The following is a 12759-nucleotide window of genomic DNA, read 5'->3' as shown; positions in this document are numbered from 1 at the left end:
TTTTTTATGCAAAGCTTTTCTTTATAGTCCAACTCTCACATCCATACATGACTACTGGAAAAACCACAGCTTTGACTAGACGGACCTTTGTCAGTAATGTCTCTGCTTTTTAATATGCTGTCTAGGTTGGTCGTAGCTTTTCTTCCAAGGAGTAAGCATCTTTTAATTTCATGGCTGCAGTCACCATCTGCAGTGATTTTGGAGCCCCCCAAAATAAAGTCTGTCTGTTTCCACTATTTCCCCATCTATTTGCCATGGTGATGGGACCAGATGCCATGGTCTTAGTTTTTTGAATGTTGAGTTTTAAGCCAACTTTTTCAGTCTCCTCTTTCACTTTCATCAAGAGGTTCTTTAGTTCTTCTCTTTCTGCCACAAGGGTGGTGTCATCTGCATATCTGAGGTTATTGGTATTTCTCCTGGCAGTCTTGATTGCAGCTTGTGCTTCATCCAGCCCAGCATTGCACATGATGTACTCTGCATATATGTTAAATAATCAGGGTGACGATATACAGCCTTGACATACTCCTTTCCCAATTTGAAATCAGTCTGTTGTTCTGTGTCCAGTCCTAACTGTTGCTTCTTGACCTGCATACAGATTTCTCAGGAGGCAAGTAAGGTGGTCTGGTATTCCCATCTCTTTAAGAATTTTCCACAGTTTGTTGTGCTGTACACAGTCAAGAGCTTTGATGTAGTCAATAAGGCAGAAGTAGATGTTTTTATGGAATTCTCTTGATTTTTCTATGGTCCAATGGATGTTGGCAATTTGATCTCTGGTTCCTCTGCCTTTTCTAAATCCAGTTTGAACATCTGTAAGTTCTCAGTTCATGTACTGCTGAAGCCTAGCTTGGAGAATTTTGAGCATTACTTTACTCATGTGTGAGATGAGTACAGTTTTGTCATAGTTTGAACATTCTTTGTGATTGCCTTTCTTTGGAGTTGGAATGAAAACTGTCCTTTTCCAGTCCTGTGGCCATGGCTGACTTTTCCAAATTTGTTGGCATATAGAGTGCAGTACTTTCACAGCATCATCTTTTAGAATTTGAAATAACTCAGCTGAAATTTCATCACTTCCACTAAATTTGTTCCTAGTGATGCTTCCTAAGGCCCACTTGACTTCTCACTTCAGGATGTCTGGCTCTAGCTGAGTGATCACACCAACGTGGTTATTTGGGTCATTAAACTCTTTTTTATATAGTTCTTCTGTGTATTCTTGCCACCTCTTCTTAATATCCTCTGCTTCTGTTTGGTCCATATCGTTTCTGTCCTTTATTGTGCCCATCTTTGTATGAAATATTCCCTTGGTATCTCTAATTTTCTTGAAGAGATCTCTAGTCTTTCCATTCTATTGTTTTCCTCTATTTCTTTGCATTGATCACTGAGGAAGGCTTTCTTATCTCTCCTTGCTATTCTTTGAAACTCTGGATTCAGATGGCCTGTTATGTCCCACCCAATGGTCTGCCCTCTCAGACCATCCTCTCAGTAACCCTCTCACGTCACTCTGTTCCATCCCTACTGCCTCACTGCTGTTCTCAGACCTCTCCCAGCACATTCTTCTGTAAGGGGCACTGCACCTGCTCTTTCTGCTTCCCAGGACCATCTTCCCTCAGATACCTACATGGCTCACTGCTTCCTTGCCTCTTGTATTTGCTTACTTACACTTGGTATTTTCAGTGGGATTATCACTGAGAATTTTGCTTAAACTTTAATACCACCCAACCCTCCCTGCTTTATTCTTCTCCTTAGCACTGATGACTTTCTAACAAGTATTATTTCCTTATTCTTTTCTAATGTCTGTCTTCTCCTGCAGAATGTAAGTTCCACAAGATCAAAATGTTTTTTCTGAATTTATGCTCATTTGTATTTTCCAGCACTGAAACACAGCAAGCACTCAATATATAACTGAGAGGTAAATAATTGAGACAACTAGACAGGATATATTTTGAATTTAGAACCAAAGACTTGATGGATTGGTGGTGGGGCCATCAATTTAGCCTCTCACTTACGTGGGCCTGATACAATTAAAACTACCAACTTGCAGGGGAAAAAACACAGCAGAACACAACAGTAAGGTGCCTGTAGCCCAGGGCCTGACTTTCCACTCAGCTCTTGTCTACTTGGACAACACTGATTTCCTGGACATTATCCCTTAAATTATTTACCAGCATGACACTTTATTCTGGTGGGGAGGACCTTTTGGAAATGTTTACTTCTTGGTACCATGTTGATCAATCTTTAACAGAATTTTTAATATTAAACAAACTGGCAATGAAAAATTGCAAACTTTTAGATATTATAAAAACATCTTAACATTGGATCTGCAGCTGTCCTTTATTTATATTATTTACTTATGAGGGAAAGTAACACTTGAACTTCATTTTAGCTCACCTGTCCAGCCACAGTGACCTGTAAATTAAAACTTCAAACCATCAGTATTCATGGAGTTCCCGTTACTACATGTTCCTGTTGTAAATACTACTGGGCTGTAAATAAGTAGAAGACACAGTCTCTGGTTGGATCAGTAGGGGACTTACTGTGACTTGCCTGCATTTCTCAACTATAGTATCAAGCAAAAGAATGATTTGAGCACTATTTTAAAGCTCTATTCAGTTTTCACAGTATAGTTTTGTTTTTTTTTTACCTGAGTTTTACATCTATCTGAATAAATGACTTAAAGTTTTTCCTCTTCAACTTTTCAACTGGTGATCTGTTTATCCAAAAAATTATTTCACCAACAAACGCTGTCATTCAGGGTAACTGAACATTTCCAGCACTTGCAAAGAATGTATGAAAGCAGGCATAAACCCATTGGTTGTATTCTTTATACTTTAAGATTTATGTATATCTAGGACTGCTGTTATTTTCATTTAAAAAATTTTGCCATAATCCCCATAAGCCTATAACCAGTAGAAATATGTGTGATTATATTGCAGTGGCATATTAAAATAGTTCAAAGTATATTATAGAAAGGAGCAGAAGAAGAAACTCATTTCATCTGCAGAAGAAACTATTTTAGTTGGGAAAAAAATATCAGTTTCAGAAGTCATGATTTTCTAATAAAATAGCATTTCTTTAAAAAGAACATTTCCATTAAAATGTGAGAGAATTATGATAATTCTTTTAACTAAGGATGGGGCTAACCTGAGTCCAGCATTTTCTTGCCCAAAGCAGATTTTCCTTTTATCTTTCAAAATGCCAACAGGAGGCAGTGGGCCCAGCTTCATCGCGAATTACAGGGTGGTTCTCTCTCCCCGTAAACTTGATTCTCAAATGTACTTGGGAAACAACTTCTGACTGCAGACAAATGACTGTTAGTTCTAGCTCTTACCTCCCAATTACATCTTACTTTGAATATCCCTGTCAGTCTCTGGATCAGCCTGATGATAAGATTACAGGACCTGTTTGTTCAGTTCCTTAGCATTCGTTCCACCCAGAAAGAGCAAGCAGCGGTTTGGGATGCGGGTAAGGGGATGGATATGTCTACCAGGATGGATTGATTTTTCTTATCGGAAACTGGGAAAGGAAACCATTATTTCTCCATTGGGATCCCCATTTCCCCATTCACTTCCTCTGTTTGGGGCAGACAATAGAAGCCTCCAGGCCCGCTCTCCCCGCGCGCTGTTCCCGGTAGCCCCCTCGCCCCCTCCTCCCCTCCGCGCCCGCGCCCCGCACCCACCGGCTCCCCCAACTCAGGCTCCAGGCAGAGATTTGTCAGAACCGTTGGGTTGAGACTGATTATGATTGCAGCAGATGGGCTGGATTTGACAGCCTGATTCTAAGCAGCTTCTGATGGGGGGGCCACGGAGGGGCGGGGAGGGGGAGAAGGCGGGGGGCGGGAATCTACAGGCCGGAGCCGCCTGCTAGGAGCGCACCGCGCGGCCCCGGCCGGCGCAACGGGGCAGCTGTTTAACGCGCGCCTCCGGGAGGAAAGTGGCACGCGGATCCCAGGGGCCTCCCGGAAGGCCGGGGGAACGTCCCATTACCGAGAGGGCACCCAGCACCCCGAGGCAGGCTCAGGAAGACAAACCCAACACAACAAAGCAGAAGAGCGCCCGGGAGCGCACGGAGGAGGCTCGGCTGCCGGCCGCGGTGGGCGGCGGGGTGCGTCTGGCCCCAGCTGCCTCCGCGAGCCCGGGGCATGGCAAGTTTATCAACTGCGGGATCGGCGGCCAGCGCCTTGCTGCCCCTGAAGTGACAGCACTGCAGGGTCTGCCCATCCCGGCCCCGACCCACTGCAAGATGCTCCACCACCGGCCAGGTAAGGAGATGCCAGCCTGTTCCCCTCCCGGGCGCGCCTCCCGCTCACGCCGCCCGCGCTCTCCAGCCTGACCCTTCGGCCCCTTTCCTCCCACTAGTCCGCGTGGACTCCTTGCTTCAGTGCCTCCCTCTGTGGTCTCCTCGGTCCATCTCTGCCCTCTACCGCCCTCCCTCACTGTCGCCCTTCTTTTTCCACCTTACCGGATCCCAACGGCAGGGGGATAAGTTCGGAGGTGGCATGAGGTTCCGGCTCTCTTCCCCAGGCGCCTGCACCTGGACTCGCCTAGCAGGCTGTGGGTGGGAGCCGCGATGTGTGCTTTCATACCCCTTCCCGCTCCCACGCAGTCCGAGCCTTGCACAACACACACACACACCCTTCTTTCCACCTGTGGGGCCTTGTTTTTGTGCTGGAAGCGCAAATGAAAACAAGCACACGTGCAGACACAATTCCACGTTGGCGTCCTCCAGAGACTCCTGAAGGGAGAGGGGTGGCGGGGGAAGGGGCTGATCTTGAGAACTTGAGGACCAGTGCTTCTTCCTGCTTCTTGGCCTTGACTTCTGTGTCCTGGGCTAGCAGAGCCAGGCCCCTCCAGGGGGGTCGGGAGGCTACTGTACTTGGCACTGGCAATGCTGTGCCACCAGAAACCCTTCAACCTAGCCCCCTCACCCCACCCCCCATCCCCAGGGGCCAGCGGCCTGGGACCACTTCTGGCCTCTGGGGCCTGCCTCCATCCCGGTACCCCCAGGCCCATCACCAATGGTCTCTGATCTTGTCTACCCAGCTCAGGTTGTCTGGCCCTGGCAGCCCCTCACTGGTTGCTGTCTCCCCAGCTCACCAGGAGCTACTAGTGTGTGCCCTGTTGCTACTGGCAACTGCCTGTGCTGAAAGCTCAGCCCCCAAAGCTGCTTAATGCTGATTGATGGGCAGAAATGTGATATTTTCTGGAGCTTAGCCGCCAGGCTAGTGCAGGGGCCCTCCCAGCCACTGGAGCCCTGCAGACCTCCTGCTACAGTTCCCAACTCTAGGCCCCACCCCACCTCACCTCACCCCACCCCACCCCACCTTACCCCTTAGCCAAAAGGGACAGTTTGAATCACCTTAGCCCCTGGGCATAAAGTGTCTGCATTTGCTTTCCTGAGTCACTAGCAGTCTCGCTGGAGTTTCCGTTCTTGATTCTGTTGAGATGGCTTCTGCTGAGAAGGATAAACAAGGCAACATTTTCTGGTCGCTATGGTCTTCCATTCCACTGCCAGCCCCCACCTCTTCACACAGAGGTAGACTTCAGATAGATCATATCATGACCTGAACTGTGCCTGCAAATGCTCCAGAAAACATTTTCCAAAAATAATTCATTTCCTCTCAGCACCTCTTCCTTAGCAGACTCCTCTCCTCCCACTGCACTGCCTCTTCCCTCCCCCCATAGGAGCTGGTCCTCTGCAACCCAAGGAGACACAACCCCGGAAATAAGCCTGAGCTTGGGATGCTCCATACTGGGCCAGCCTTTATCACCTCTGTGTTTTTGCACATTAGCCATCCAAAATCCTTATCCCTTCCCTTCTCTAGGATGGCAACCTCCTCCTCTAAGCTATTGTGAACTAAAAAAAATTTTTGCAGGCTCATAGAAATTCCTGTACCTGTCTGTCCCCCTTCTGTTCTTCTCCAATACTGAGCGCAAAGGGCCAGCTTTTATTATCAGTGAAATTTTCTTCAAAGTAAGTTTTGGTTCTGCAGTTTTTTTCTGAGTGCCTTAGTGTTTTGGGCAGAATATTTTCACTATCTAAATAGTCTAGCTTCATTTTACATGTGGATATTAATTTGGAAAATGATGTGATGTTTTAAGCCATTCATTTGTTCATGCCAACCAAGCTTTTTTGTGAGCTCTCCTGTGTTGGACACCAACCAAGGTCATGGATTGGAAATGGAGCAGAGACAAGGCCCAAATGGCTGTGGTCATTTTAAAGCCTCCATTAAAGCTGGATTGTGGTTATTGCCATGATGGTTAATATTACAACAGCACACTACGTTCGACCAGGACTTTACAGTTTACAGAAGGCTTTCACAGGCATTATCTCCTTTAATCCCAGCAGTGGGAATTTTCAGTAGTAGGGATTCCACCAAAAGGCCCAATAAGGCTCGCCAATCCTGCTTAACCAAAAATAAAAAGAATCTCTCGCAGATCATCCCAACAGCTGACAGAGCTTTAAAACACAGAGTAAACAATTCAGAAGAAGCTTATGAAGCTTAGTTACTGGAATGTAGCTTGAGGAAGATAAGTGAAATGCATGGAACATGGGCATTAGCAGAAAGGCATCTTGGGAAGACACTCCATCCTGAGAGGGCTGGCCGCTGGAGGTGGCTTTCTGGGCTCTGGACCTTTGCCTTATGCCAAGATCTAAAATAGGATGAAAGTGTTAGCGCAAAGTTGCTGAGAGACTAGCAAATTAAGCAAAATGAGTAGGCAATGATGTTACTTTCTTTAGCTACAAGGCATTCTTGAGATATCCGCAAGTTTCTGGCATATATTTACTTTAGAAATGAAGCAATTTTCTGTATTTAGAGCATAAAACTTAAGAGTTTTTGTGCCTTGTCTGAGCCATATGAAGACAATCAGGGTTTTATTTTCCAGCCACTACTTGGAAAACTAGGGTTATATTTGGAAACAGGTGGATAAATAGAAATTTCTCTGTTTTATCACTTATAGGGAAAATGTGCAGAAGGCCTTCATGTAGATTTGTTCATGTAGATTTGTTCCTTTTCTCTTATTCTTCAACATGGAGGGCAGCTGTTTCTCATGTCTCAGCTGTGAATATCACTCATGACTTCCCTCCAAAAACGATGTCAAGAATGCCAACTGGTAGAAAATTTGGTTGGCATTTCAGACATCATATGAGGCCTTTTGTTTGTCATTTTGAAAACTTTTATTCAAAGAAGATTTACAAGCAAGATGGTATATCATAAGGAGCTAAATATGGCCAGAGGCTGGCTGCGGGTACCACTAACTAGATAACAGATAAGCCAAGAAAGTAATCACAGAGTAAGGTCTGTTGTTAGGAAAGAATGAGATACCCAAGGAAGCTTTTTCTTGTTTGGTATCATGAGGGCTTTGTGGAAAACTTTTGATGTGTAAGTATTTGGGTTTTAAGTTTTGTTTTTTTTTTTTTTTTTGGTGGAGAATCTGTTTTGTCAACCCTGATACTCTGTATTTGGCATTCCTGTATATTATTTTTAATTCTTAGATGTTAAAACATTTAGATTAGAGTTGAACTTACATGCTTAGGTTGACTGTATGTCAATGAAAAACATATAACATATATATAAATGAAGTTTGATTAGATTTAGTGGACTCTCCTCTAACAGGGGGACTTCTGTAGCTTTAGTTGGGTGCTTGAGGTTTCAAGTGAAGTTTACAGAGAGGTATGATTGATTCCAACCCTAGGCATCCTCCTCTGATTTTCCTGTTTAATGTGAGAGACACGAGTGGAGGAAAGTTGTGGGCACCGTGATGATGGCTAACATCACCCTGCTGCAGGGTTGTCAGGCTTCCCCATGACTCTCTAATCTAACCCTCATTACTGATTTGCTTGTTCAATAAATATTTGTTGAGCATTTTTAGAGACCAGGCTCTGTGGTTCAAGCCTCTTTGCTTTTTCTGCAGAGCTGTGCCGTTTCATCTAGTCCATTAGTCATGTTCCTTTCAAATATCTGATGGTTTTGCCCTTCGGGCTTCCTGTAGCTGTGGTTTAGAGGACACAGAATGTGGTGCTTGAGAGACTTTCTTGCTGCAGTGAAGTCCTATAGTATTGCTGCCAAAGGCTGCTGCCTCTGACCATTGTTTCTTCCAAAATATTACCCTCTTCCAACCTTCATTCTCCCAGTAACTCTGTTCACATGTCTCCTCCTGCTTAGACTTCTTAGATGGCAGTGAATTAAGTAAGCAGTCCCTGTGAATTCATTGCTCATCCCAGAGAGCATGGCTGTTTCATGTTACTTGATGTTAACTTAGCACACAAATATATTAAGGAAATTTCTGGTTCTGAACCCAGATTCTCAGGTTCTCTGACAGCTAGGGAGTGTTGAAATAAAGGGAAGGAAGTGAATCATCATATGCTATGTTGAAAGATGTCACGAATAGGTCATGGTACTTAGGGCTGCAGGTAAGACTGTGACTCCTAAACAGATTGTGGATTCAGAGTGTTGCTATAACTGCAAGTTACCTGGCAAATGGTTAAGAGATTAAGCTAGGAGTCTTGTAGACTTGGACTCAGATCCTGATACCATCATTTACTATTGATGTGATTTGAGGCAAAGTTGTTAATCTCTATAACCTCAGCTTGGTTTCCTTATTAATAAAAGAGAAAACAATATGCATTTATAAAGCATTAAGTATAAATTCTAACATATACATTCTAAGTATACATTCATGGGCTTAGGACGACATCTAATATGCAAGAAGATTAGTGTATGCTCTCTGATGTGGCCTTTGAATGTTTTTCCATTGTGTTGGAACTCAATGGAACTGCTTTTTCACATCTATATCATCTTTGAACTGTCTCCCAGCACCATACAGAGGGTCACCATTATAGGAGAGTTATAGTTTAAAGCCATTGCAGCTGCTTTCTGAAGGAGCACATGCCTTTTGCAAGTATGATGGGAAATGGTACCTGTTTCTCTCTTTGAGCACAAACAGTTTAGTTTCCAGGGTTCCAAGGCAAACCTAGAAACTTTCAGTTAACATTCAGTTCATCCTGTGAAAGGCACTGTGCTGGGATACAAGGGATGCAAAGAGATAAAAACAGTTCGTTCTCAGCTTTCAAGGTGGGAGAGAGGATGTGTTGATGTGAAAAAAAATTACAGCATAATAGTAAACTTCATCATAATGAAGACACCTGTCACTTGGTAAGCCCTGGTGTGTGTCAGACACACCCTTTATTAAAAGCAGAATATGATATCTGTGAGAGATGTTATTTTAGATGTTATTTATTTTATCATATCTCTATCCATTATAGAGATAGGATAAAGGTAAACTTAAGTTATTGGTTGCAAAGGAGAGTGTCAGCCTTATCAGAGAAGCCTTCATTTGGTGGTTTTCGCTGGTGTTTGAATGAGTTGTCTGGAAATATTGAAAGTGATTTATTTCATAACCACATTATCCAGGGTTGTGTTCGGGTTCAACAATCTCTTGATCCCCTGTGCTCTGTTCATAGCATTATAGAAAAGAGAGAAAAGACTGGACTTTGTTAAGCAGCCATTGAGGAATTCATTCTCTTCTCTTTCTCAAGTCTTTGTTCATTTTCATTGTACATGCCCCCATGGAAAATATCTTACTCACTTCCCTTGAAATGTTCTTCCTTATTCATCAATGATTTTTTTGAATTTATTTCTGTTTTTCTATTGCTTAACATTAAAGTGACCAAACTTTTCTGTAGTGTAGTTCATATCAAGTTATGAACACACATGGGTGTCTGCAAATGGTAACTGTGGCATTTTACAATAGCATGGATTATTGACTACCGGCATCAGAGTCAAATCCAAGATTCAACACACATTTCACGTGATGCAAATTCTGATACGTTGACTTCTCCCAAACTGTTCCTCTTTTGTTTTTCCTTTTAGTCACGTCTTGTTTTTTCACCTAAGCATGTTAATATTCTAATATTGTAATGCTTTTCTTCCCACCTCCCAAGTGACAAATGTCCAAACTCAACTGTCACTCTCCACTTTTTCCTATTGAGACTGTATAAAATGAACTGTCTTCTCAGATTTTTGGAGTGGTGTTTTTATCTTAGGAATCCTGAATTTGCCTGAACCACTGTAACACAAAAAGAGAATCCCATAGGTTATCTAAATATTTGGGCATATGAATTTTAATCATTCATAATGATATTTTAAAGGAGACAGGTAGTCTCTTGAGAAAGCATAGGTTGATCTTTGCAGCTCATCATCCACTGTGCCCAGTTTAAAAAAATTCCAGCACAAAAAGAATTCTAGCCAAACACAGAATTTCTGTGCATTGCCAGAAGGCTTTCTTGCCTGCCATCTTTCATTCACTTGTTTATTCATTAATTTAGTCAACAGACTGGGATTAAATACCTACCATGTGTCAGGCAACATGTCAGGCTGAAGAGGCACTGCAACCAGCGTCCATTCTTCAACAGAAAGTCATTAATTCTCAAAAGAAACAAGCACACAAATTTGCCATTGCACATTTCTGCCCACTTCCTGCTTTGTGACTTGTTTCAGGTGATCTCATTCTTATTGCATTAATATACTATTTCACATGGATTTTCTTTTTATTTCACCAAAACATTTAGTCAGAAAATAGAAACTTTTGTTCTTCTAAAAGTTTCTATCTAGACTCTAGTCTATCTCAGAGTCTATACTGATTTTCCTGATACATTTTCACTTGTCTTTTTTGCTCAGTTCTCGATGCCCAGTAGGCTTTTCATAAATATTTGTTAACTAGACTACAGGAAGAAAAGGAAAACCCGAGGAAGCTTAGGAATTTCTTAAAGTGTTCAGTTCAGTCACTCAGTCATGTCCGACTCTTTGTGACCCCATGAACTGCAGCACGCCAGGCCTCCCTGTCCATCACCAGCTCCTGGAGCCTACCCAAACTCATGTCCATTGAGTCGGTACTGCCATCCAACCATCTCATTCTCTGTTGTCCCCTTCTTATCCTGCCCTCAATCTTTCCCAGCATCAGGGTCTATTCCAATGAGTCAGCTCTTCACATCAAGTGGCTAAAGTATTGGAGTTTCAGCTTCAACATCAGTCCTACCAATGAACACCCAGGACTGATTTCCTTTAGGATGGACTGGTTGGATCTCCTTGCAGTCCAAGGGACTCTCAAGAGTCTTCTCCAACACCACAGCTCAAAAGCATTAATTCTTCAGCGCTCAGCTTTCTTTATAGTCCAACTCTCACATCCATACATGACTACTGGAAAAACCATAGCCTTGACTAGATGGACCTTTGTTGACAAAGTAACGTCTCTGCTTTTTAATATGCTGTCTGGGGTGGTCATAAACCTTAAAGTGTTAGGAATTAGTAAATTCTCTGATTTGGGGGGTGCTGCTGCTGCTAAGTCGCTTCAGTCGTGTCTGACTCTGTGCGACCCCATAGACGGCAGCCCACTAGGCTCCTCTGTCCCTGGGATTCTACAGGCAAGAATACTGGAGTGGGTTGCCATTTCCTTCTCCAATGCATGAAAGTGAAAAGTGAAAGTGAAGTCGCTTAGTTGTGCCCGACTCTTAGCGACCCCATGGACTGCAGCCCACCAGGCTCCTCCATCCATGGGATTTTCCAGGCAAGAGCACTGGAGTGGGTTGCCATGATTTGGGGGTTAACATACTCCAAAATGACGGTCATTTTTCTTCCTGCATGTCATCATGTCTGCCTCAGATCATATGAGGGAATGTATCCTCTTTTTCATTGGACAGTCCATTTTAGGGTTTGGTGTACACTGCCTTATATCTGTGTTTTCACCTTAGACATTTTGGTACTGGTAATGATTTTCTAGAACTGTTGGAACCCTGATGCTGCTTTGTGGACACCTCTTACCATTCTGCTAAATTCTGATTACTCTGAAAATTGCATTCTGTCTCATTATGACCTCCCTCTTCCTCTTCCTACACTGGCATATTTGGAGACATTCACTTTATTTCCGTTCAAAGAGACCATGTGTAACACTTGTCCTACACAAGACCTTGCCCCAGATTTCATGAATTTGTAGTGAGTTGTTAAAAAATGTCGTTAGTTATAAAATTAGTTTTAAGATGCAGATGTCCAAAGGAGCTTATTATCTAGATGGAATAAGAAATATACCTGTAAGATAACAAAAACGTTTGATGAAGGAAATCAGTGTAGCAGAAGTGGGAAGATGAAATGTAGATGAGGACCAGGTGGATGGGATAGGCTTCTGGGTTTGGGGGTGAGGAAGGAGTGAGGAGGAGAACATAGCTGACCCCAAAAGCTGATTAAAAGAGGGAGAAGATCTAGGCAGGAGAGGGCTTCCTCTTTGGCTCTTAGACAGGCACTTGAAGCAGCCTCAGAAGAGAAGGGGTGCTGAAGATGGAGCAGTAGTGGGGACCCAGCAATAATGGTCGGCACATGTGTGCTAAGCCATCTGGGCTCAATCCTCTGGGCTAACTTTACCCAAAATACATCTCCCTGGAATGGTAGGTCTGCTGGGTGTTGAAGATGTGTTAGTCCAAACAAGTCCCCATGGTTGAAAAGTAAGAAAAGCTGAGGGAGAGTTAAACAGATTTTCTTTCCTGCAGACATTCTCAGGGGTTTTAATACGCTAATCTGCATTGTTCATTTCTTAAGAGTTTCACAAAATATTTTTGATCGCTGAATCCATTTTTTATGGGATCCTGTTTCAGGAAATGCTGTTGGAGGCCATTGATGATTTGGAGTCATATGGGTAGAAGATGTCAGGAAAAGGAACCTGAAGACAGTGCATAGTGGGTGGGATATGAGGGAGGAACATGGGATGATGAGGA

At 43.3% G+C, this 12759-nt stretch overlaps 1 protein-coding gene across 4 annotated transcripts in view; it reads left to right on the top strand.

Moving 5' to 3' along the window:
- The window catches only part of NCKAP5 (NCK associated protein 5), a 1043181-nt gene that overhangs the window by 357726 nt on the left and 672696 nt on the right, over window positions 1-12759 (top strand). Inside the window, exon 1 of one of the 4 annotated variants that reach the window (XM_040228412.1) lies at window positions 4167-4255. The exons of the other annotated variants lie outside the window; for them this stretch is intronic. The gene's annotated coding sequence lies outside the window, so the exon portion shown is untranslated. Of the gene's footprint in view, window positions 1-4166; window positions 4256-12759 lie in introns of those variants that run through there. 4 annotated transcript variants of the gene reach the window in all.

This window comes from Oryx dammah, unplaced genomic scaffold (assembly GCF_014754425.2).
Source record: "Oryx dammah isolate SB20612 unplaced genomic scaffold, SCBI_Odam_1.1 HiC_scaffold_27, whole genome shotgun sequence".
Taxonomy (NCBI): domain Eukaryota; kingdom Metazoa; phylum Chordata; class Mammalia; order Artiodactyla; family Bovidae; genus Oryx; species Oryx dammah.
Note: the sequence above shows the minus strand (reverse complement) of the source record. Positions and strands in the feature narration are given on the sequence as shown.